Here is a 27,482-nt window from a genome sequence, read left to right on the forward strand (position 1 = left end):
TTTGCATGCCAAGCAGAGCTCAAATGGCAGCACTTTTAGGCGGAAAACTGGCATTATTTTCGAAAAATTGGCATATTGTCACAAAAGACAAATGGATCCTGGACATTATAGATGGAGGCTACAGATTCCACTTACACACCCTTCCAAAAATGAGAGGCATGCCAAACCTGCCACACAATCAAAGGGCAGAGGCACAAAAGCAAATTTCAGATCTCATGGACATGAAAGCTATTCAAGAGGTACCTGCACAAGAACAGGGTCAAGGTTTTTATTCCAGACTATTCCTGGTACCAAGGAAGGGCAAAGATTGGAAACCTATTTTGGACCTATCCATCCTAAACACATATTTACTCGTACCAAAATTCAAGATGCTCACATTACAGCAGCTTCTTCCCATAGTAGGCAAGGAGTCTTGACTAGTAACATTGGACCTCAAGGAGGCATACCTGCATGTCTCAATCAGACAAGATTGCAGAAGATGCCTCAGATTTCTTGCAGGTTCAACCCATTATCAATTCTCTGCATTGCCCTTTGGCTTATCTACTGCGCCCAGAGTGTTCACGAAATGCCTGGCATCAGTAATTGCCTTCTGCAGACTTCAAGGGATACAAATTTACCCATATTTGGACGACTGCCTGATCCAAGCGGACAGCAAACACATACTTCTGAAACACCTGGCGTTTGTAATAATGTTGTTGAATTCTCTGGGATACACAGTCAACAAAAAGAAATCAAGACTAATACCCTCTCAGGCAATAATTTTCCTGGGTGCCAGCTTGAATACAAACACACAGATGGCCTACCTCACGCCAGAGGAACAAGGGCAACTAACTCAATACTTCAGAAAACTGGCCACCTTCACCAGGCTGACTGCAAGGAAAATCCTGCAGGCTGTGGGATTCATGGCATCTTGCATCCTGCTTAATCCCATGTGTAAAGCTGCATATGAGGAAACTTCAATGGTACCTAAAAAACTTATGGTCTCAACACAGCCACAGTTTGGAAATAATTATACCACTGATTCCATGCCTTCAAAAGGAATTTCTGTGGTGGGCTCAAGCATGCCAAAGAAACATAGGTCTCCCATTCTGCAAGCCTCAAGCAAATCAAGTCATCACAACAGACGGCTCGGACTACGCCTGGGGGGCGCACATGCATTCAGGGCAAATGGTCCCAAAAAGAAAAGCACCTACACATCAATCAAAAGGAAATGCTAGCAGTAATAAATGCTATTATGACTTTCAAAGACCTACTTCATCCAGGCCAGCTATTGATAAGGACAGACAACACCACAGTGATGTGGTACATAAGCAAACAGGGAGGAACCCATTCATACCCCCTATGCAGGCTAGCCATGTCTCTTTGGAACATGGCTCTGGAATTACAAATCCAACTTCAAGCACAGTTCCTGCCAGGCAAGGAAAACATGCTGGCAGACAACCTAAGCAGAAATATGACAGATCCACACGAATGGAAGTTGCATCCTCAAGTTTTTACAAAGATAATTCAAGCATAGGGAAGGCCAGACATAGATCTCTTTGCTACCCACAGAAATTACCAATTGACAAAATTCTGCTCAAGGACCTTTCATCCACAGGCCTGGAAAGTGGACGCACTCTCTTTCAGTTGGACAACAATGACAGTTTATGCCTTTCCACCTCTTCCTCTGCTGCCCAAAGTTCTATTAAAAGCCAGTGCAGACAGACCAAAGATGATTCTCATTGCTCCAGACTGGCCAAGACAACACTGGTACCCACTCCTGAGGAGCCTGACGCATTCCCCACCATGGATCCTGCCTCTAATGCCTCTTCTACTGACTCAGCACAACTTCAAAACTCTTCACAGTCAGCTGAAAACACTCAATCTAGCCGCATGGAGGATTCCTTAAATTAACAACAGACCCTACTCTCCAAGGAGGTGCAGGATGTCATTTTGGAGGCCAGAAGGCCTTCTACTAGAAAAGCCTACTCCGCAAAATGGAAACGGTTTTGTGCCTGGAATCAGAAAAAGGGTCAGAATCCTGGAATACTGAATTTACCTCAAATATTACAGTACCTAGCTGAAATGCTAAGCAGTGGACTTTCATTCTCCTCCATCAAAATCCATGCCTCAGCCATTTCTGCAGAATACAACACCGATCCTCCTTTATTCTCTCACCCTCTCTTAAGACAGTTCCTCAGAGGGGCTAAGAATATAAAACCCCCAAGGAAGCAACCAGTACCTGCTTGGGACCTCAATTTCATTCTAGAAAAACTGACCCTGCCTCCTTTTGAGCCAGCTGCTTCAACAGAACTGCAATATTTGTCATGGAAAACAACCTTCCTTCTGGCTATCACCTCAGCACGCAGGGTTTTGGAACTACAAGCCCTCATGGCTGTGCACCCTTTCATCATTTTCCATCAGGACAGAGTTTCCTTATGAACCAACCATTCCTTTATGCCAAAGGTAGTATCCAGGGTAGCCTTGAATCAGGCTATCCACTTACCTACCTTGTACCCTAATCCACAAAACAAAGGGGAGAGACTACTACATTCCTTGGACATTCACAGACAGCTCTGTTATTATTTGGACAGAACAAAGCCTTTCAGAAAATCAGAGCAACTCTTTGTGTCCTATGCTACAGGTGCTCAAGGGAAGCCTATTTCCAAACAGACAATCTCAAAATGGATAGCCCACTGCATACGCTTTTGTTACTCTTTTCATGATAAAACTGTACCTACAGGCATCAGATCTCACTCCACAAGGGCCACAGCTACCTCTGCAGCTTTCCCCAGGGGAGTTCCTACCAAAGATATTTTGGAAGCTGCCACTTGGAGTTCTGTACATACTTTCTCCAAGCACTATCATCTACCATTATACTCCAAATCTAGAGCGGGCTTTGCCACTGCAGTCTTGCAGGGCATCCTGGCTCCTCCTAGTTCCACTTAGTGCCTACCACCCCTTTTTTAGCTTTGGGATTCTACCCATCTGTTATGACTGCAGCTGTATGCACGATGAACATAATACAGTTTTGTACCTACCATAAATGTAGATGTTCGAGTGCTAATACAGCTGCAGTCCAGGTTTCCCTCCCTCCTTCCCCTTTTGGGACAGGCCTAATGGCTAACACCTCCTCATACAACCTGATTGGGGGTATTCTTTTATGGTGTATTTGCTTGCAACTACTATTTTTTGATTATATTGCATTGCATTATTACATAAATTTATGTTTTGCCTTCCTTCTGGGGCAAGAAAAACTGAAGAAAATGGCGTCGGCTGGTTTTTTATACCCCTGTCGCACTGACGTCAGGGAAGAAGCGACGACATCTGACGCCGGACCTAGACTTTGGAATTCGGCCGACCGAGGACCCGCATGACGGCAGGAAAACCCATCTGTTATGACTGCAGCTGTATTAGCACTCGAACATCTACATTTATGGTAGGTACAAAACTGTACTTTCTGCAGGGCTTTATCGCCGCTCCTAATGCTATTTAGTTCCAGCCTCCCATCCATAGCTTTTGGATTCTACCCAAATGTAATGACTGCAACAGTGAAACACGAAGAACATAGTACAGTTGTGTACACTTACCATAAATGTAGATGTCCGAGTGTATTCACTGTTGCAGTCCAGGTTACCCACCCGCCATCCCTATTTTTTTCTAGAACTTCTCTTTCCTTCACTATATTCTACAGCCTTTGTGGTGTATTTGCTTTTAGATGAAGGTAAAGTTTATGTTGTTACAATTGCATTTATATATAGATGTATATATGTATATATTTTTGCTCCCCATTTGGGGGGCACCTGACATCTGGGGCAAGAAAAACTGAAGAAAATGGCATTGGCTGCATGTTTTATACCCCTAACGACCTGACGTCATGGAAGAGGAGACAGCAAACGACGCAGGACCCAAGACTTTGATATTCAGGCCGACTGAGGGCAACCTGCCAGCAGATTACCCAAATGTAATGACTGCAACAGTGAATACACTCGAACATCTACATTTATGGTAAGTGTACACAACTGTACTTTCTCTGCACTGCTCTTTGGCTTCTCTACTGCGCCCAGGGTATTCACAAAGTGCCTAGCTTGCAGTTATTGCATTTTGCAGGCAAAGAAATATTCAAATATGACCATACCAGGACGATTGTCTAATTCAGGCAGAAAGCCAGGACATACTTTTGAATCATCTGGCCTTTGTAAAAAGGGTTCTAACTTGTCTGGGGTACACCATAAACAAAAAGAAATCACACCTAGTACCCTGTATACAAATTATATTCTTGGGAGCAAGCTTGAATACAACTTCCCAGATGGCTTACTCCACGCCAGAGAAACAAATTCATTTAACAACCTACTTCAAACAAGTGTCCACAAAAACCCTGGTATCTGCAAGACAAATACTGCAAGCCTTGGGGTTCATAGCCTCCTGCATTCTTCTAATTCTATATGGAAGACTGCATATGAGGAAACTACAGTGGTATCTAAAAAGCCTATGGTGTCAACATTCCCAAGACCTAGAAACAATGATTCCTATCATACCTTGCCTATGCCTAGAATTCCTTTGGTGGGCAGAGGCCTGCCACCAAAACAAGGGACTACCTTTCACACCACCCCCTGCTGCCCAAACCCTAACAACAGACGCATCAGACTATGCATGGGGGGGCTCACCTGGCAGGGAAGTGCGTTCAGGGCAAATGGAACCCAAGTCAAATGCACCTGCATATCAATAAAAAGAAATGTCAGCTGTACAGAGTGCTCTGACAGCCTTCAAGGACCACATTCTTCCAGGACAACTAATGGTAAAGACGGACAACACCACTGTTATGTGGTATATTAACAAGCAGGGGGGTACACATTCTTACCCCCTCTGCAGACTAGCCATGGCATTGTAGAACACCGCCTTGAGCTACCAAGTGCACCTACAAGCTCAGTTCCTGCCAGGAAAATTAAATACATTGGCAGATGGACTAAGCAGAAACCTCATGGACCCACACGAGTGGAAACTGGAACCAAGGATTTTCAACATGTTGACAAGCAAATGGGGGAGCCCAGATGTAGACCTGTTTGCCTCTCCCCAGAACTACCAATTGGACAAATTTTGCACAAGAACTCCCCACAAACAAGCCTGGAAAGTGGATGCTCTGTCTTTCAGCTTGAAAAAGCTATCGGTCTATGCCTTCCCCCCTCTGCCTCTTCTCTCCAAAGTACTACTGAAAATCAAACAGGACAAACCAAGGATGATTTTAATTGCTCCAGACTGGCTGTGCCAACACTGGTATCCCTTCCTGTGCAGTGTGTCACGGTTATCTCCATTGCACCTGCCTCAGACTCCTTCCCTGCTGTCTCAGCAGGAGAACCAGATGTTCTTCGTTCCACATTGCTGCAGTCCTTACTATTGGGTAGTCCGCTGTCCAGTCGGCCCGAATACCAGAGTATATGGCTGACGTCGGTCAGGGCGCATTAGACTGACGTCAGTACGTCAGGGTACTAATGCGCATGACCGACGTCATATCTTCAGTCTTTTTTGCCGCATGGTCCAATGCAGAAGCAGTTTTGCGAGTGCAGGTTGGCGTTCTGAAATATTTCCGAAACCGGAGTTTCAGACCGAATCAGAAGTTGGCTAAGTACCCCGTTGGGGAACATTTTGGTTTTTTCTTGCCTCAGTATTTAACCGGATGTCAGAAAAAGTGAATAACTGTATTTCTTGTGGGAAACAGATACCTCATAGGGATTACCATACCTTGTGTATACCTTGTTTAGGGCCTGAGCACGACGTTGTTGGATGCCGCTCTTGTGCTAGGTTTAACAAACGCACTATTAAGAGGAGGTTAGACTGTGCCAGGTTAGTGTTTGGGAAGCGTTGCAATTATAAAATGCCGTCGGATGCTCCGACGCCCGCCCAAGAAGCGCAAGGACAAAACAGCGAAGCCTAGGGTTGATGAACCGGCAGTCCCGAACGTCGGTTCTTTAGAAGGCTCAGTGGAGCCAGAGGTTTTGCCAGGAGTTTCTATGGAGTCTCAGGCAGAAACTTTACTGTTGCAGGATGTGCCTTCTCAGGAGGTAGGCCAGGCTGAGGGGGCTTCTCAGGTAACTGTTCTTCCCTCTCTTCCCAAGGTAGTTAGAGCCTCTCCTTCTGTTCCCAAAACTTCTTTGAGAGGTAGGCCAAGTTCAGCTTCAGTGGGGGCTTCTCCTAGCATTTCGGGTTCTGTACCTAAGAAACATATGCTTAAAATGGCAGAAGATTTGATTACTATGATTAGAGGTTCTATGCCCCCTCCTGATAAGAGGCCTAGGGTGGAACCGTGTTTGATAGTTTTGAACAGTGTTCAGAGGCTTCTGAGTCTTCTGGAAGATTTGCTGGAGTATCCTCCTTATTCTGATTCTGATGTGGATGATTCCACTCCTACAGCTTCTCCTCCTGAGGATTTCTCATTTTCAGAGACTCTGCATTCCATGAGGGAGCACTTTAAATGGGAAGGCCAGGATTACTCTGATTCCAGGAAAAGGCTTAGGGAATTCTTGTTTTACCCCAGCATAGGCCCTTAGCTATACCTCCTGTGTTGAATGTGGTGGAAGATGTTTTTGCAGAGGCTTCCTGAACCCTGACTCTTTGCCTCCTGCTCCTGTTAAACCTGATAGGTACTATAGGGTGCCCAAGCTCATAAGTATTTGTTTAAGAGTCCTAGGGCGACCCAGAAACTGTTTCTCAGGGGCCTAAAGGTGTTAAGGCCTCTGTGGTTAAAAATCCTGTTCCCACTGATAAAGAGGCAAGGGCTTTGGATAGGTTGGGAAAGAAAGTGTATACTTCTTCCACTCTAGCCATGAGAGCGTTGAATTGTCAGTTTCACATGCTAAAATATCAAAATTATCTCCTTTCACAATTGAAATCTAAGGTGGATGCTTTGGCGGAAGGTATTGAGTGTAAAGAGTTGCTGGATTTGGTTCATGTGTCTGAACAAGTGGGTAAGCATTCTTTGCAATGTGGTTTTGATGCTGTACAGGCCTCCTCGAGGGTGGCTGCCACTAGTTCTGTTCTTCGCAGGCATGCCTGGTTGAGGGATCAGAATTTGGCTGAGCATGTTAAGACAAGGATTTTGGATGCTCCTTTGCAGTCTGATGTGTTGTTTGGTTCGCCTGTGGAAGCAGTTTTAAAGAAAATGGAGGACAAAGCTAAGTCTATGCAAACTGTTAAAGATTTTTTACAGGTGCAGCCACCGAAGTTTAGTAGAAATTGGCCTGCTAAGGGGTGGACATATCCTGCTTATGATTCCCAGTCTAGGGGTAGGTCTAGACGTGGTAGGGGCAGAGCTCAAGGTTCTTTTAGGCCTAGAACAGGGAGTTCACCTGCTCAGACTTCTGGTGAGGGCAGGGGTCAGTCCTTTCGTAAACAGACCCAATGACCTGCCTTTTCAGCTGCCAGTAGATTCTCGTCTGGCAGCTCCTTTGGGAGGAAGACTGTCTCTTTTCAAAGAAAATTGGGATTTAATTACTCAAGACAGATGGGTGTTGGATATCATTCACCACGGTTACAGGTTTTATTTCCATACATTGCCCCCTTTCAAAGGCATGCCAGATGTTCCTCCTCCACAAAGAAAAGAGGCTCACAAGCAAATTTCTCAGTTACTCCAGATGGGGGCCATTCAGCCAGTCCCTGTATCAGAAAGGGGCCTAGGATTTTATTCTCGCCTGTTCCTAGTACCAAAGAAGGGGAACACGTGGAGACCAATTTTGGATTTATCTCTCCTCAACACTTATCTGGACATTCCCAAGTTCAAGATGTTGACGTTACAACAGCTTTTACCTCTGCTGGGCAAAGATCACTGGATGGTAACTTTAGATCTCAAGGAAGCTTACCTTCATGTGCCTATAAGGCTAAGTTGCAGGAAGTATCTGCGGTTTCGAGCTGGAAATTCTCATTATCAGTTCTCTGCATTGCCCTTTGGCTTATCTACTGCCCAGAGTATTCACAAAGGTTCTGGCTCCAGTGATAGCTTACTTCAGGCTACAAGGAATTCAAATCTATCCTTACTTGGACGACTGCCTGATTCTGGCTCAAGAAAAGGAAGACCTTCTACAGCATCTGGAATATGTTATAGCAGTGCTAAGATGCCTAGGGTATTCTGTGAACGAAATAAAGTCCAGTCTAGTACCCTCTCAAGACATGTGCTTTCTGGGTGTGAGACTGAATACAGCAGCCCAGATGGCCTTTTAACCCCGGACAAACAAAAGAGTCTATCACTTTACTTCCATCAACTATCTCATCAGTCCGTGCTGACTGCAAGGACAGTCCTTCAAGCATTAGGGTTCATGGCATCTTGTATTCTGGTGCTTCCCAATGCCAAACTGCATATGAGGAAGCTACAATGGTATCTCAAAATGTATGGACACAGCACTGCCAGGATTTGGACACTGTCATTCAAATAATACCTTGCCTTCAAAAAGAATTTTGTGGTGGGCTCAGGAATGTCACCTAAACAAGGGACTCTCTGTGACCCGCCAGAGGCGAGTCAGTTTTTAACGACAGATGCCTCGGACATTGCTTGGGGAGCTCATCTAAATGGAAAGTGGATACAAGACAAGTGGCCTGCCAGACTACAGCATCTACATATCAACATGAAGGAGATGTTAGCAGTCCAGTTTGCATTAATGGCTTTCAAGGAGTTACTTCTTCCAGGGCAGGTGTTGATTCTAACAGACAACACAACTGTCATGTGGTACATCAACAAGCAAGCGGGAACACATTCTTATCCTCTATGCAGGCAAGCAATGATTTTATGGGAGACTGCGCTAAGCTTGCAACTAACTCTTCAGGCAAGGTTTCTGCCAGGAGCACAGAACTCCTTAGCAGATGTGTTAAGCAGACAAATCATGGATCCCCACGAGTGGAAACTGGATCTTCATGTATTTCAGAAATTGACAGTGTCATGGGGAACTCCAGACATAGATCTGTTCGCTTCTCCACTAAACCACCAGCTGCCAAAGTTTTGCACAAAGGGGTTTCATCACACAGCTTGGAAAGTGGATGCTCTGTCTTTCAGTTGGAAAAACCTTCATGTGTATGCCTTTCCACCTCTGCCTCTTCTTCCAAAGGTGCTATTAAAAGTCAGACAAGACAAGCCAAGGATGATTTTGATAGCTCCAGATTGGCCTCGCAACACTGGTACCCACTACTAAGGAGTCTGGTAAGGAAGCCTCCATGGCCTTTACCTTTGATTCCTCATCTGTTATCTCAGAAGGACGGTCATCTGCTCAATGTCAAGCTTCACTCTCTTCATCTAACAGCCTGGCATATTCTGTGTTGAAACACAGCAGGTCTCAACTTCCTCAACAAGTTTTAAATGTGATTATGGAAGCTAGAAGACCTAGTACAAGGAAAGTGTACGCAGAAAAATGGAAGAGATTTTTATTTTGGAGTACAGCAAAGAATTTGGAGATTTCTGAGCCTAATTTGAGTGTGGCTCTTCAATACCTTACTGAGTTATTGGACAAAGGTTTGTCCTTCTCTTCCATTAAGATTCATGCTGCAGCAATTTCAGCTCACTATGATTGTGACCCACCATTGTTTTCGCATCCTTTGTTCAAGCAGTTTCTTAGAGGGGCAAAGAATCTAAGACCCCCAGGTAGAGCTCCTACTCCTGCTTGGGATCTCAATTTTGTGTTGGAAAAACTTACTCTACAACCTTTTGAGCCTGCGGCTACTGCTGAATTGAAATACTTGTCATGGAAGACTGCTTTTCTGTTGGCTATTACTTCTGCAAGAAGGGTGTCTGAGTTGCAGGCCCTTATGGCAGTAGAGCCCTTTTGATTTTCCATAAGGATAGGGTATCATTACGTACTAATCCTTCCTTTATGCCTAAGGTGGTTTCTAGTGTGGCTTTAAACCAAACTATTCATTTGCCTACTTTTTATGCAGACCCCCAAAATAAAGGGGAAAAGATTTTGCACACTTTAGATGTACACAGGCAATTGCGTTATTATTTAAGCAGGACTAAGGATTTTAGGCAGTCTCAGCAGTTGTTTGTTTCTTTTGCTTTGAGTTCGCAGGGCAAGCCTGTGTCAAAACAAACTATTTCTAGGTGGATTGGGTTTTGCATTGCATTTTGTTATTCCCATCATGGCAAGGAGATTCCAGCTGGGATTAGGCCTCATTCCACTAGGGCTACTGCCACTTCAACAGCATTTCTAAGGGGTGGCAACTAAGGATATTTTGGAGGCAGCTACTTGGAGTTCAGTGCATACTTTCTCTAAGCATTATCACCTTCCTATCTACTCTAAGTCTAGGGCTGGTTTTGCCACAGCTGTTTTGCAAGGCATGTTGTCAGCTCCTACTTCTTTATGATTTGCCAGCCTCCCTTACCTCTGCTTTGGGATTCTACCCAATAGTAAGGACTGCAGCAATGTGGAGCGAAGAACATAGTACAGTTTTGTACCTACCATAAATGTAGATGTTCGAGGATCCACATTGCTGCAGTCCAATACCCTCCCTCCTTCCCTCTGTGTTTAGGGGTGGTTGTGTAGGTGAGGTTATATGTTGATATTTTTGTATATTTTTGTATATATTGTACATATTTTTGGTGCAGGTATTTTGGGCCTTGTCTTTTTAGGGTCTTCTGACATCTGGGGCAAGAAAAGACTGAAGATATGACGTCGGTCATGCGCATTAGTACCCTGACGTACTGACGTCAGTCTAATGCGCCCTGACCGACGTCAGCCATATACTCTGGTATTCGGGCCGACTGGACAGCGGACTACCCAATAGTAAGGACTGCAGCAATGTGGATCCTCGAACATCTACATTTATGGTAGGTACAAAACTGTACTTTTCTGCACGCTCTGCTTCTAACACTGAACCTTGCAGCCTGGCTAATTACTTAATCTCTCCTTTACCATCACTCAGCAAACCTGTGATGGATATCATTTTAGAGGCAAAGAGGCCTAGTACTAGAAAATCTTATGCTGAAAAATGGAAAAGATTCTGTGCCTGGAACCAATCTCAAGGGATGAGCACAGCAGCTCCCAATTTACATCAGATTTTACAGTACTTAACTGAGATGCTTCACAAGGGCCTGTCTTTTTCCTCCATTAAAATCCACGCCTCAGCCATTTCAGCTTATTATAACACAGAACCTCCCCTCTTCTCTCATCCACTGCTCAAGCATTTCCTCAGAGGGGCCAAAATTTGAGACCACCCAGGAGAGCTCCAACCCCAGCCTGGGACCTTAACTTTGTCTTGGAGAAACTCACTCTACCTCCTTTCGAGCCAGCTGCTACTGCAAACTTAAAATTTCTTTCTTGGAAAACAGCTTTCCTTTTGGCAATCACTTCAGCTAGAAGGGTATCTGAATTACAGGCCCTTATGGCAGTGGAGCCTTTCATCATCTTTCATGCGGACAGAATGTCCCTCAGAACCAATCCATCCTTCACGTCAAGGTGGTATCCAGTGTGGCTCTTAATCAGTGCATTCATTTGCCAACCTTCTTTCCCAATCCACAGAATAAAGGGGAATGGATACTGCATTCCTTAGATGTGCACCGAGAACTTAGTTTCTACTTGGACAGAACTAAACCTCAAAGGAAATCTGAACAACTGCTGGTGGCATTTGCTGCAGGGGCAGAGGGGAAGGTTATTTCAAAGCAAACCATTTCTAAGTGGATAAGCCATTGCATTCATTTCTGCTATAAGCACCATGGAAAACCGATCCCCCAGGGGATCAGACTTCACTCCACCAGGGCTGCATCTACCTCTACAACCTTTCTCAGAGGCGTCTCTACCAGGGACATCCTAGAAGCTGCTTCCTGGAGTTCTGTACATACTTTAACCAAGCATTATCATTTGCCAATTTTCTCTAAATCCAGAGCTGGCTTTGCCACTTCAGTCTTGCAGGGCCTTATAGCTGGCCCTAATGCTGTCTAAATTCCTCCTCCCAACCATAGCTTTGGGAATCTACCCAAATGTAATGACCGCAGCAGTGAAACACGAAGAAAATAGTACAGTTGTGTACACTTACCATAAATGTGTAGACCCACCAGGGGCAGCAGTATCCTAGACCTGATCATTACCAACATGGGCAAGCGGTGTTCCACACCAGAGGTCAATTCCTCGTTGGTCAAATCCGACCACAAGCTAATCACCCTAGACAGCCACATCCCGCCCCCACCCCCAATTAGGGAAACTACCGTAAAAAACTTCTCCAAAGGCAACTTCACACTTCTTAAGACAGAAGTGGCAAACTTTGACACCCATGCAGACGGACAATAGAGGTACGACTGCTGAATCCTACTCAGATGCACTTTATAAGCACTTACATGAGTGCATGGATCATGCTATTCCTAATAGAACCGAGATGCTATCCTCCAAAACAAAGAAGCCAATGTGGTGGTCCTCTGCCATAAACAGACTGTACAGCGGAAGAAAGAAACTGTTGCAAAAAAAGAGTAAAATCCCATGACTGGAGGAACTCCCTGGTCAACTTCAGTAAGAAGCTGAGATCCCTCATAAAATCCACCACAGCTAGTTACGAAAACAAAATTGCCACGGACTCTAAAGACAACCACAAAGCATTCTATAGCTATGTCAAGAATCTCAATGGCAACACTCAGATCTGCTCTGAGTTACAGCACAATGGCACTAAATATACAGAATCAAATGATATTGCCAACATCCTGGCAGATGGGTTCACTGCCAACTTTGCCCCCCTCTCACCCCCTAAAGGGCCCATCTCTATACTGGAAGAATGCAAAGTTACTGTAATCACGGCTGCACAGGTAAAAAACACACTTGCCAAAGCCAAGAACACAGCATCCATGGGACCTGACAATATCCCAGGCTGCGTTCTACACAAACTACAGAATGAAATGGCACCCCACCCTAAGTACCATGTTCAATCATAACCTCACCTCAGGCTTTGTACCCACTGAATGGCGCACCGCGATGGTTATCCCACCTAACTACCGCCCCATTAGCCTGACGAGCCTGGTCTGCAAGGCTATGGAATGTATCATCATGGAACTCGTAAAGAAAGACATTGGTAATCTCCAAACTCTGGACCCTACCCAGTTCGGATTTGTAAAAGGCAGATCATGTCTCCTAAACCTGATTGACTTCTTTGAAGCAGTCACCAAAGCCATAGATGAGGGTAAATTTGTTCACACAGCTTATCTAGATCTCGCCAAGGCTTTCGACACCATCCTCCACTCCGGAATTATAGATAATCTCACTAAACTAGATATAAATCCCTATGTCACAAGATGGGTTGCCAACTGGCTCACGGACAGAACCCACACTGTGAAAGTAGCGGACTCCAAATCTGATTTCAGAACAGTGACAAGTGGAGTACCACAGGGTTCAGTCCTGGGTCCTCTCCTGTTAGCCTGTACTTCAGAGAAGTAGATACCAAACACAGAAGGTCTTTGACTAACAAAGTTTGCAGATGACTGCAAACTAGGAGCCATAATCGAAACTCCTAATGATGTGGGCATACTACAAATGGGCCTCACTGAGACAGATACCTGTTGTCAAAGCCATGGCCTGAAGCTCAATGCCAAAAAGTGTATTGTCATCCCCTTTGGTTAAAAACTCTGTACCCATGAACTACCACATAGCTGGTAGTCTACTTAATGCTGAAAATGTGATGAGAACTTGGGACACAGGTGGACAGTAGTCTCTCCTTTGATAATCACATCGCCACAGTGGTCAGGAAATCCTTTACGTGGCTCACCTCATCACAAAAGGTTTCTCATCCAGAAAAAGAGGTCATTGTTCCCCTCTACTCATCACTCATTAGACCCATTATAGAGTACAATGCCTTTTTTGGTATGTACCTCACAAGACATCTACAACAACTGGAAAGGCCACACAAATACCTCATAAAGAGGATTACTGGCCTCAAACAGATGCCCTACGCAGACCGTCTCAAAAAACTCCAGCTTTACTCCGTCGCATATCGCTTACTCAGAGGCGATCTCTGCCTAACATACAAAGCTATGTCAAACCCAGAGCTGTTGGACATGCTCCACTTAAAGAAATCCCAATCCCTCCGAGCTGCACGCTCTAGGGACCTAAACCTTGTCACCACAATAAACAGAGCATGCTGGAGGGATAGATTCCTGTCCCAGAGACTTCTCATACTCAGAGCTCCTCATTAGCACTCTTCAAGAAGAATCTGGATGATTGGATGGGAAATAGGAAATTCACCCCAGGGATCACTTCTGTGGCTCTGCTCGACAGGGGCACAGGAAAATAATTTTCTTGGGTGGCGAAAGCCAGGGTACATTTTTAGCTAGGCTTATATAGGCCCTAGGTCCAATAGCCTAGTACCTACCTATGAACCTGTGTTCGAGTGTATTCACTGTTGCAGTCCTGGATGTTCTTTGTGTTTCACTGTTGATCGAATTTCAGATCCGAAGTCTTAAAAGCTAAGTTCATTGTTGGGGAAAACTTTTTTCTTGCTCCAGACCTATGTCAGAAATGGTTAATATTTGTATTTCTTGTGGGAAGCAAATACCTCAAAAGGATTTTCATTCTTATTGTATTCCTTGCCTAGGCCCTGACCTCGACTTTGCTTGTCAGTTTTTTGCTAGATTTAACCAGCGCACTATAAAGCGCCGTTACGATTTTGCATTTCACTATTTTGGCAGAAGATTTAATTACACAATGCCATCGGATAGCAAACCGACTACCGCAATTCACAAGAAACGTAAAGAAAAAGAAAAGGACAGGCATCCGAGGTCTAAAACAGACGACGAGGCTTCTAAGCCGTTCGCCGGCTCTCAGTGAGGTACTTTTGCAGCCCCCGACGCCCACTACTTTGGACCCGTAGGTCGCTATAGACTCCCATGTGGAGTCGCCTAGGCTGCTGGAAGTTCAAGGTATTGGACCTTCGGAATCTATTCCCTCAGATGGGTCCGGAGCCACTGAGCAGTCATCGGCTTCTGAGGGTGTTTTCAGACCTACTCAGTTGTACATTAAAGCGACTCCAGCTACAAAGGCAAAGACTAAAGCATCTTTAAAGACAAAGAAACAAGTACAACAGCCTCATGGTCAGGCTTCCATGCCCAAAAAACAGATGCTCAAAATGGCCGAAGATTTAATTACTTTGATCAGGGGTTCCCATCCCCCTCCTGATAAGAGGCCTAGGCAAGAGACAGAATATGAATCTTCAGATCAGATTTCCATTTCTTCAGATTTCTCTTCTGATCAGGAATACTCTCTTCCTCCCTATGAAGATTCTGATGCTGAAGAATCTATCCCTTAAGCCTCTCCTCCTGAGGATTACGCTTTTGGGGAAACCTTGCATACCATGAGGGAACATTTCCACTGGGAGAGCCAAGATTATTCTGAATCTAAGAAAAGACTGAGACTTCATTTTACTCCCACAACACAGGCCTCTAGCTATTCCACCTGTGTTAGACATTGTAGATGTATTTTCAGAGTCCAGTCTGACCCCTGACTCCTTACCTCCAGCTCCTGTTAAGCCAGACAGGTACTACAGGGTGCCATGACTCTCATAGATTCCTTTTCAAAAACCGTGCTGCTGACCCAGAAACTATTTCTCAGGGTCCCAAAGGAGTCAAGGCATTCACTGCAAAAAACCCTACCCCCTCCGACAGGGATTCTAGGGCATTAGACAGATGGGGAAAGAAGATTTACACCTCTGCTACCTTGGCTACAAGGGCTTTAAATTGTCAGTTTCTTATGCTCAAATATCAGCAATATATTATGTCACTGCTTAAACAGAAAATGTTGATAAATTCTGAAGGTGCAGAAAACAAAGAAATGCAGGATTTATTGCATGCAGCCGAGCAAGTTGGAACACATACTTTGCAATGTGGTTTTGATTCTTTGGAGGCCTCCTGCAGGGCTGCTGTCACGGGTTCTGTCATTAGGAGGCATGCTTGGTTAAAGGAACAAAATCTACCAGATCATGTTAAAGCAAAATTATTAGATGCTCCATTACAGCATGATACTTTGTTTGGTGTTAAAGCAGAAGAGATGTTAAAGAAAATGGAGGACAAAGCTAAATCTATGCAAACAGTCGAGGATTTCTCACAGGTACAGCCTCCAAGATTTTGCAGACACTGGCCTACAAAGAATTGGTCCTTTCCAGTGTCAGACCTACAACAAAGGGGCAAATACAGATGCTCAAGAGGCAGCCCCAAGGTTCATATAGGTCTAAACAATGGTGTGCTTCTACCTCCAAAAGTGGAGAAGACAAATCACAGCCTTACAGGAAACAGTCCCAATGACTTCCCCCTGCCTACGCCAAGCACTTATCTTCTGGTAGCACCTTTAGGGGGAAAACTAGCACTTTTTTCTCAAAATTGGTACATAATAACCCAGGACAAATGGGTCTTAGACATAGTGTCACAGGGCTACAAGTTTCACTTTCATACCCTGCCAAGGGCAAACGGTTGGCCAGACCTACCAAAAAACCAATGGGCAGAGGCACAAAAACAAGTCTCATCCCTCATGGACATGAGGGCCATTCAACAAGTACCAGAACAAGAGCAGGGACAAAGATTTTATTCAAGACTGTTCTTGGTACCCAGAAAGGACAAAGCCTGGAGATCAATACTGGACCTATCTATTCTAAACACATATCTGGATATACCAAAATTCAAAATGTTGACCTTACAGCAGCTTCTGCCCATGCTGGGCAAGAAGGCTTGGCTTGTGACTTTTGACCTAAAAGAGGCATAAGTGCATGTCCCAGTCAGACAAACATGCAGAAGATACCTCAGATTCAAAGCTGGCTCAATGCACTACCAATTCTCTGCACTGCCCTTTGGCTTCTCTACTGCACCCAGGGTCTTCACAAAGTGCCTGGCACCAATAATTGCATTTTGCAGACAAAGGAATACAAATATATCCTTACTTGGACAACTGCCTCATACAAGCAGAGAACAAGGACATTCTACTACAGCATCTGACGTTTGTAAAGAGATTACTACCATGCCTAGGGTACACAGTCAACGAACAGAAATCAAAACTAGTACCCTCTCAGGGGATAATATTCCTGGGTGCAAGCTTAAATACAACTGCCCAGATGGCTTATCTCACGCCAGACAAACAAAGGCAACTGACTACCTATTTCAAACTGTTGGCAACAAAGGCCCAGTTATCTGCAAGAAAAATTCTGCAGGCTTTGGGCTTCATGGCATCCTGCATTCTACTAATTCCATATGCAAGACTGCATATGGGGAAACTTCAATGGTATCCAAACGTGAAAACAAGATAAAAACCAACAAAATGAAATGAAAGGACAGGGCAAACTCCACTGTAAAAGATACGGCAGTACAATAAACTCCAACAGCTCACAATGAGGCACGACTGTAAGCTCAAAAAATTCAAAGCAGGAAAATGAATTTATTAACGCCAACTAACAGCACACACGTTTTCATCAAATTTTGACTTCATCCTTCAACCAACTTCAATGGTACCTAAAAAGTGTTTGGACTAGCATTGCCACAGCCTTGAAACAATAATTACTCTCATTCCCTGCCTCCAACAGGAGTTTCGATGGTGGGCGAAGGCCTGTCACCAGAACAAGGGACAGCCGTCCACCTTACCCACAGTCAGGCAGACATTGACAATGGATGCATCAGATTATGCCTGGGGGGCACACATGGCAGAAGGATGTATTCAAGGCGCATGGTCCGCCAACCAAATGCATCTACATATCAATCAAAAAGAGATGCTAGCTGTTCAGAAGGCCCTGACGGCCCTCAAGGACCTACTTCATCTGGGACAACTTCTGATAAAGACAGACAGTACCACGGTCATGTGGTATATAAGCAAGCAGGGAGGCACTCATTCTTACCCCCCCCCCCCCTGCAGACTAGCCATGACTGTATGGGACACAGCACTGACTTGCCAAGTACATCTGGAGGCACAATTCCTGCCAGGAAAGATAAATACTCTGGCAGACGAACTAAGCAGAAACCTCATGGATCCCCACGAGTGGAAATTGGATCCACAAGTCTTCAGCATGATAACAAGGAAATGGAGATGCCCAGACATAGACCTTTTTGCCTCTCTTCACAACTGCCAACTAAAGAGATTCTGCACAACTGCCAACTAAAGAGATTCTGCACAAGGACTTATCACAGACAAGCATGGAAAGTGGATGCCCTATCTTTCAGCTGGAAAAACTTAACAGTATATGCCTTTCCTCCACTGCCTCTCCTCCCCAAGGTACTCATAAAGGTCAGACAAGAGAATCCAAAAATGATACTGATTGCCCCAGACTGGCCCCGCCAGTATTGGTTTCCAATCCTAAGGAACTTGTCTCAGTGCCCAGCCTGGACCTTACCTCATATACCTCACCTACTGTCCCAACAAAACAATCAGATCCTGCACAGCCAACTCAAGACCTTAACTCATTACAGCCGAGTGACGTCCCCAGGCATTTCTGCAGTTACACCCTACTGCTCCTCTAGGCGTCAGATATTGCCTGTTCATATTTGCATTAATAATTCCAAAACCATGTTACATACAAGGTATCGGAAAATTTTATCTTGAAGCATACATGATAGCAAACACAGTTGTATTGATATTTGACCTCTGTCAATGGGTATTTGTTAAAAATGTAAGGTGATAACTTCAATTTTTAAATGTTGAAGCCACGCCCACTAGGAGTTAAAGGTACACACTCAAAAGAGCTCTACTGGAGGGAATGAGTCTGGCAGCATGGCGGATAACGTAGTCATACAAAACACACCTCTCACTAAAGCGGTGATGGATGTCATTTTAGAGGCTAGGAGGCCTAGTACTAGAAAATCTTATGCTGAAAAATGGAAGAGATTCTGTGCCTGGAACCAGGCACAAGGAATTGACACAGCAGTCCCAAATATTCCTCAGATTTTGCAATACTTAACTGAGATGCTGTACAAAGGCCTATCCTTTTCATCGATTAAAATTCATGACTCTGCCATTTCGGCTCATTACAATACAGAGCCACCAATCTTTTATCATCCTTTGTTAAGGCAGTACCTCAGAGGAGCCAAAAACTTAAGGCCTCCAAGGAGATCACCAATACCTGCATGGGACCTCAATTATGTTTTGGAAAAACTCACTCTTCCCCCTTTTGAGCCAGCCGCTACAGCTGATATAAAGTTTTTATCTTGGAAAACAACCCTGCTCCTAGCAATAACCTCTGCAAGACGAGTCTCAGAGCTACAGGCACTCATGGCTGTGGAACCTTTTATAATTTTTTATCCGGACAGGGTTTCTCTGAGGAACAAACCCGACATTTATGCCTAAGGTAGTGTCCAGTGTGGCCTTTAACCAAACTATTCATCTGCCTACTTTTTATCCAAACCCACAGAATAAGGGGGAGACAATTCTGCATTCTTTGGACATACACAGACAGCTACACTTCTACTTGAACAGAACCAAAGCTTTCAGAAAGACTGAGCAGCTGCTAGTGGCATATGCTGCAGGATGACAAGGAAAGGCTATCTCAAAGCAGACTATTTCAAAGTGGATAGGCCACTGCATTCGTTTCTGCTATTCACAACATGGCAAGCTAGTGCCTAAGGGCATTAGGCCACATTCAACCAGAGCAGCAGCCACTTCAGCAGCCTTCCTCAGGAGAGTATCAACCAAAGACATTTTAGAGGCTGCTACCTGGAGATCAGTGCACACCTTTACAAAGCACCATCATTTACCACTCTACTCTAGATCCAGGGCAGGCTTTACTACTGTGGTTCTGCAGGGCCTCATAGCCGCTCCTAATGCTATTTAGCTCCAGCCTCCCAACCATAGCTTTGGGATTCAACCTAAGTGTAATGACTGCAACAGTGAAACACGAAGAACATAGTACAGTTGTGTACACTGACCATAAATGTAGATGTTCGAGTGTATTCACTGTTGCAGTCCAGGTTACCCACCATCCCCCATCTCTTTTTGCTGGAACTTAGCTGCACTTCTCTAATCTATACAACCTATGTGGTGTATTTGCTTGTAGATGAAGGTATAATATATTTTTGTGCATGCATGTTTTATTGGCATATTTTTAGCCTTCCCTTTTGCGGGCACCTGACATCTGAGGCAAGAAAAACTGAAGAAAATGGCGTTGGCTGCATCTCTTATACCCCTGGCGCACTGACGTCAGGAAGAGGCGACAGCAACCGACGCCAGACCTAGACTTTGGAACTCAGGCCGACTGAGGGTAGCCTGCCAGCAGGATAACGCAAGTGTAATGACTGCAACAATGAATACACTCGGAACATCTACATTTATGGTAAGTGTACACAACTGTACTTTACCCTCCCTCCAGACCCCTAACTTCTTTTGACTATACTGCTACTTTCCATTACTATGCTTAAAAGCCTTTTTGGTGTATTTTTTTTTTTGTTGGAGGTATATCCTTGTACTTTTATATTTAATTGCATCCCATTAGGGGGGGCACCTGATATCTGGGGCAAGAAAAACTGATGTAATGGCATCGGCTGCATGTTTCATACCCCTGATAGCCTGACGTCATGGAAGAAGGGACATCAATTGACGCAGAACCCAAGACTTTGTTAATCAGGCCGACTGCGGGCTACCTGCAAGCAGATAACCCAAATGTAATGACTGCAACAGTGAATACACTCAAACATTTGCAGTTATGGTAAGTGTACACAACTGTACTATGTCCTTCTCTTCCATGTTGCAGTATTCCTTCCCTCCCACCATCCCCCTTTCTTAACCTTGCACTTACTCTACCCGGCACAGGGACAGGCTATGTCCCTCAGAGCTGGCTCCATCTGGGGCCTTAATTGGTTCCGAGGACTGGTGCGTGCAGACGTCACCTTTATGTCCCACGTACCTGCCTCTATGACAGACATCCGCACCAAGAGGAACTGAAATAGCTTTGGAAACCTGGCCGGACAAGCTGTACGGAAGAAGGGTAAAACCACTAGTAGAATACTGCAACATGGAAGAGGAGGACATCTGTGGTTATGGTAAGTTCTTATACAACTTTTCTTTCTTTGCCCTTATTCCTCCAATGGGGAGTCACCGAGAGGTACTCTAGTCCATCATTGGCTCTCAAGTCTTTTTTATGGCTTTCTACTGGATTTATTGTGACATTTTGGAAGCCTTCACTTTTTTCATTTTTTTTTATGCTTACCTACCATTACCCCTCATTCTCAAATTTCTATAGAAAGCATTCCAGTTGAAGGGCACAGTTCTCCTCATTGCACCCTTCTGGCCTCATCAGATTTGGTTCCCCTTCCTTTGACCTCACCTTCTACATCTGCCCTAGATACCAAATCCCACTACAGACCTCCTGTCTCACCCCACAGGTGTGACTCATCCGGACACAACTGGCTTCAAATTGAAAACATGGTTTCTCCATTTCCATTGATTGCTAGAAAGTCCAGGCTCTCCTCCCCTGTGCATCATATCTTATCAAAAAGCTTTTACTGGAAGGATTTACAAAAGCAAATGGAAGAGATTTGTTTTCTGGGCTCTTAGTAAGGATCTGGATCCTTTTTCAGCACCTGTGCATGCCATCTGTCTTTGAATTTGAGTTTTCAATGAAGATGCTAGTTTTTCAACTATTAAAATGCAATTGGCTGCCATTTCTAATCTCCACCAGGACGAAATTAACTCTACCTTAGCTTCTTCTAAACTCTGCAATGCCTTTTTTGAGGGAGCCTTTTACTTAAATCCCTGTTAAAGGATCCTGCTGCTTCTTGGGATTTAACTATCATGCTGCAGTCCTCCCTTCAAATTTTCAGCCATAGCAGAACTAAAATGATTATCCTGGCAAGCCATTTTTCTGGTCACTCTCATCTCAGCTAGATGAGTGTCCAAATTCCAGGCTGTCTTCTAAGCCTTCTTACCTGTTTTTTCACAAAGATGGGGTATCCTTGAGAACAAATCCATCTTAATCCTGGTCATTAATTCACCAGTTTTCTTCCCTAACTTTTCAAATAAGGGAGAGTATATGCTCTACCTTTTGGATGTGCATAGGCAACTTCATTTTTATCTTCACGGAGCCAAAGACCTCAGGAAAGCTGAACAGCTAATTGTTTCAATTTCTCCTAACAGATTGGGCAAAGCAGTATCCCAAGTTATGTTGGCGAAATGGGTATCAGAATGTATTTAAAAAAAAGGTCTATCCTTATCCAAACCACGAAGAGCTCATTCTACGAGGTTGATGTTAGTTTCTTCAGTCATTTGGTCAAAAGCTTCCTTAGATGACATTTGTGCAGCTGCAGCTTGGACTAATTTTCGCACCTTTATTGCTCATTACAAATTAGATTTGATTTCCAGAAAGAGTGGCCTTTGGCTCTTCAGTTCTTCGGGATATAGTAACTAGGGACCCTCTCCCATCAGTTGAGGAATGAATGAAGAGGACAATAGATTAAAAAAAAAAGTTATATACTCACCATAACGTTCCATCGGTGTTGTCCATTTTCATTCTTCAATTTCCCACCCACCTGCCCCCTTCTTTTACTTCTGGAAAGATATAAGAGTTGTACAGGAACTTATGTGCCTTGTTTGAGTCTCGGCTTCCTTTTTCTTTCTGCTTTTGCTAATTTGTATAATAGGTTGTCCCTTTATATCTAGGGGCAACAAACTTAATCTGAGGTATGTTAGTTTGGTGGGGCATCATGGGTAAAGGGAGGAGCTAGACAGTTTTTTGATAAGATGATCTGGCCGAAGCAGTTGAGTCAGATCAAAGCCTTGGATCAGAAACTATCAGTTGAGGAAGAATAATAATGGACAGCACAGATGAAATGTTATGAGTGCATATCTTTCTTATTCAGCTACAGTTGATGCCCCTAATGAACACCAAACCACTTTGTTTTATAATTGTGCCCTAATAGTTTAGATAACATTTAATACAGAAATTCACTGTTAATTTTTTCTACTATTTACAATGGTACTTTCCAGAAAGCTGCCATTTGGCTTGATTTATGACAGTTGTCCTTGTATGTTTATTTTCAAAAAACTCTCCTTACCCCTCCAAGAAGCTATATATTTCCTGAATTTCAAGCTTTTTTCTTTTACAAAGCACATAATACAGATAATTATCTTTTGTTTTTATCTGTATATTCAAAAAAGGTATGGGCTGATTTACACAAGTTAACACAGTTTATGATTTGATGTGGCAGTTTTGCAAAGTTGAATCAAACATCTAACTATATAGAGAAGCAAACTTTGGCATTACTGCTTATTTTTGTCCTGTTTAAATTCTGTATTTCCACGCATTTGTAGTCATTAAATATTAATTTCTGTCATACTTGAGAGCTTGACAGTTATTACTAGAATGCAAGAAGAAACTTACTAGCTGCTAGTCTTCCTGAAAAGTATTTAAAATTATAACCTTATAATATTTAGTGTCCTTACATGTTTATTTTGTGGCTCTCGCTTTGATTATTCCTGGCTGTCAGTGACTGGTGTGACTGAAATATAATATGTTTCCTTTTTTTTCATAGGTTCATAGGTTCATACTAGGCTATCTGCCCTAGGGCATTTATAAGCCTAGCCAGAGTGTGTTTGGCTTTTGCCACCCATTTTAAATGAATTTTGCTATGCCCTTTTTCGAGATTAGTATACTGTGCCTCTGTCTAACAGTGACACAGAAGTGATACTCTGGGTAAACCTACTATCTCCCATCCACTCATCAAGATTCCTCTTGAAGAGAGTCAATGAGGGACTCTGCCTAACCTGGACTGGGATTTTATTCCAGAGTGAAGGAGCTTCTGGGTTATGAATCTGTCCCTCCAGCATGTCCTATTTATTTCAGTGGTGAGGTTCAAGTTTCTCGAGCGCGTAGCTTGATGGGATTTGGATTTTCTGAGGTGCAGCATGTCCATTAATTCCGGGTTGGACATGGCTTTATACATCAGGCACAGATCGCCTCTGAGCAGGCAGTATGCCACTGAGTAGAGCTGGAGTTTCTTTAACCGGGCAGCATATGGCATCTGTTTGAGCCCTTTGATCCTCTTGGTGAGGTACTTTTGGGGTCTTTCCAGTTGCTGCAGGTGTCTGGTAAGGTACATCCCAAAAGGAGCATTGTACTCGATTATGGGCCTGATGAGGCTTGAGTAAAGAGGCATGATGATTTCCCCTGATCTAGATGTGAATCCCTTCATGATTAGGTGGGCTATATAAAATGTTTTTCTAACCACTTTGGCCACGTGGTTGTCAAATGAAAGATTGCTATCAACTTGGGTCCCCAGGTCCCTAATTACTTCTTCCATACTTAATGGATTACCACCTATGTGGTAATTTGTGGGCACTTTGTTTTTGCCAAAGGGGATGACTATACACTTTTTGGCGTTTAGCTTGAGGCCATGGCTCTGGCACCAGTTGTCTGTTTCTATGAGGCCCTTTTGTAGGATGCTTGTGTTGGCTGGAGAGTCGATTATGGTGCCTAGTTTGCAGTCATCTGCGAACTTGGTCAGCCACAGTCCTTCCGTGTTGGCCTGTACCTCTGAGAAATATATACCGAACAAGAGAGGTCCCAGGACTGAGCCTTGTGGGACACCACTTGTAACTGGTTTGGAGTCTGACATGGCTCCAACAATTCTAACCATGTGAGTTTTGTCCTTGAGCCAGTTTGCAACCCATCTAGTGACATAGGGGTGTATATTTAAGCTGGTGAGCTTATCTATAATGCCAGAGTGGGGTATTGTATCGAAGGCTTTTGCAAGGTCCAGGTAGGCTGTGTGGACCACCTTCCCCTTGTCAATGGCCTTGGTGACTGTTTCAAAGAAATCGACCAGGTTTAAGAGGCAGGATCTGCCCTTAACAAAGCCGAACTGGGTAGGATCCAGTGTCTGTAGGTCCCCAATATCTTTATTTATGAGATCCATGATGATTCTTTCCATAGCTTTGCAGACCAAGCTAGTCAAGCTTATGGGGCGATAGTTTCCAGGATCCGTTGAGGCACCACCTTTGTGGAGAAGGGACCACTGTTGCTGTACAACACTCTTTGGGTACATGTCCTGTAGTAAGGCTGAGATTGAACAGTAGTTCTATGTTTGGGTTTAGTTCTTCTTGGAGTTTATGTAGGACGCAGCCCGGGACACCGTCTGGTCCCATTGATGCTGTGTTTTTTGCTTTGGAGAGGGCGGCTCTTACCTGAGCATTTGAGATGTCAAGGGGGCAGCATTCTGCTGGGATAGATATTTGCCCTTTTGGTGGGGAAGGGGGGGGAGAAGTTTGCGCTGAACCTGTCAGCTAGGATGTTGGCAATGTCTGTGGGTTGGGTGTATTTTTTGTCATTTTGGACTAATTCTGAGCATATCTGGGAATTCCCACCCAGGTTCCTAACATAACTAAAGAAAGCCTTGTGATTATCCTTAATGTCCTGTGCAGTTTTTCTCTCGAAGCTGGCCTTAGACGATTTTGTGAGTGCCCGTAGTTTTTTGCTAATACTGATCAGAGATGCCTTCCCTTTTTGGGATTTTGCTCTATCATGTAGTAACTTCCTCCTTCTATTGTATAGTTTGTTTATGGCTGGGGTCCACCAGACAGGACGCCTAACTTTGGAGGATTGGGTCTTGGTTTTATTTCCGATTGCATGATCCATGCTTTCCTGAAAGGTGTTAATAGAATGCATTTATAAAGGATTCTGCGGTCTGAGCCATATTTTCCACAGGCCCGGGGGCTTTGAAGGATTCCACCTCGGTTTTGAGGAGTGTGAAATTTGCTTTAGAGAAGTTTTTCACTGTGGTTTTCGGGGCAGGGGCTGGGGTCAGGATGTGAATATCTAGTGATATCATTTATGGTCTGATCTTACCAGTGAGGGATACACTTCTGGTCTGGAGCATAGAGTCCCCATGTTGGTGATGATCAGGTCCAGTATGTTTTCTCCTCTTGTGGGAGTGGCAAAAAGTTGTTCCATAGCATTTGAGTTTATAAATTGTAGGAACCTTTGGGCTAGGGTGTTGGAGCTACAGTAATGCTCCCAGTCTATGTTAGGGTAGTTGAAGTCGCCAAATATAATGGTGTTTGGAGAGACCTTCATATTTTCCAGTGTTCTCAGGAAGGCCGAGTGGGGTTCCTGGGTTTGGGAGGGTGGTCTGTAGCAGGCTATAAACTGGAAGGCAGTTTTACCCACTGTTAGTTGCACATGGATAGTCTCTGATGCTCCATGCTGTGCCACCAACCTGGAGGTGTGGGTATCTTTGATGAATATTGGTACTCCCCCTCCTTTTGTGGTTCGGTCCAAGTTTTGGGGCCGAAAAACATGTTATGAGGTATAACCTGGTAGTGCTGGGGTGCTCTCGGGGGCCTTGAACCAGGTTTCTGTTACTGCACAGATATCGATGTTCTCCATGCTGAGGAGAGTTTCGAGTGCGTGCATCTTGAGGTTTAGACTTCTGGCGTTGAGTAGCATTACTCTTAGTTTCTTATCCCTTGTGATACCTATGGAGGTGGGTTTGTCTTTTGAGCCTTGCCTAAAAAAGGCACTATGGGGTGGCAAGAGCCTTTGCCAATATCCGAAAGCCCAGGAGTGACAGGTGCAAGCCGTCCCTAGCGAAGCATCGTGGCTTGTCGAGCATGTCATCCCAGGCAGACAGGCATTGGATCCCCTATGAATGACACCAATACTTAAGCCAATTGTTGAAATTGATCATCTTGTCTTCATATTGTGGCATCATTCTTGGTGAGGGTAAGATGCTACTCAAGGTCAGGGTCATACCGGCCTGGGCTACATGCTCAGAGAGCTCCTCTATGTCTCTTTTCATGTAGTCCAGGGAGGTATGTCTCAGGTCATTCACACCAGCATGGACAATGACTAAGTCATATTTGTACTTGCCTTGGAGTGACCTGAGTGCTTGTGTTATGTGGTGGATCCTAGCGCCCGACAGGCAGCTCACCGTGACCTTCTCCTTGTTCAGCCTGGTGAGCGGGATGTCAGTGTGCCTGATGATAGAGTCACCTATTACAAGTGTATCAGGTGTGTTGTTTAGCCTTAAGGGCTGTGACTGTTCGGCACACTGGCTTTGTGAGCTATGTGTTGCATGTGTTTTGTTTGGGGTAGCGGTTGCTTGGGTGTCTGCTTTGGAGGTCTCTGCTGCTTAGGCAGATTTTTATTTAGAGCCTCTGAGTATGTTTTTGTGTATTTATGTGTTTGGTTTGCTGTCGTGGTAGGTCTATGTGAGACTGGAATTGTAGTGAGTGTGGTTTCTTTCTCCTCCTGACTGGTTACTCCAGTACTGAGTTGAGAGAGCTTAGCCTCCAGTTTGGCTATATGGTTGCATCTCTCACATGTGTTTGAATTTGTTGGGAGGAGGAGAGGGTTGTCTGTGTACATGAGGCAGTTGTAACATTGCCTCAAGATTCCCAGATTCACCAGCTGGACCGGAGAGGAGATTGACAACTGACCTTTGGACATGCTAGAATAGTATTGGGAATTCCTTTATAATTGAAAAAAAGGGCCAATGGGGAACGAAGTACTCAAGGGGAGTTTGTGAGGGTGTAGTGCTTTTAATTTTTTAGTGCTGGCTTGTATAATTGCTTTAGTGAGCAAGTGGCAGGCTTTAGAGTGGG

The 27,482-nt window shown here is 44.3% G+C and overlaps 1 protein-coding gene across 2 annotated transcripts in view; it reads left to right on the plus strand.

Moving 5' to 3' along the window:
- SENP6 (SUMO specific peptidase 6) overlaps positions 1 to 27,482 on the plus strand; it is a gene marked incomplete in the record, with an annotated part of 3,063,818 nt that overhangs the window by 956,088 nt on the left and 2,080,248 nt on the right.

The sequence above is a fragment of the Protopterus annectens genome, chromosome 1.part0 (assembly GCF_019279795.1).
Source record: "Protopterus annectens isolate FY-2018-M chromosome 1.part0, PAN1.0, whole genome shotgun sequence".
NCBI lineage: Eukaryota > Metazoa > Chordata > Ceratodontiformes > Protopteridae > Protopterus > Protopterus annectens.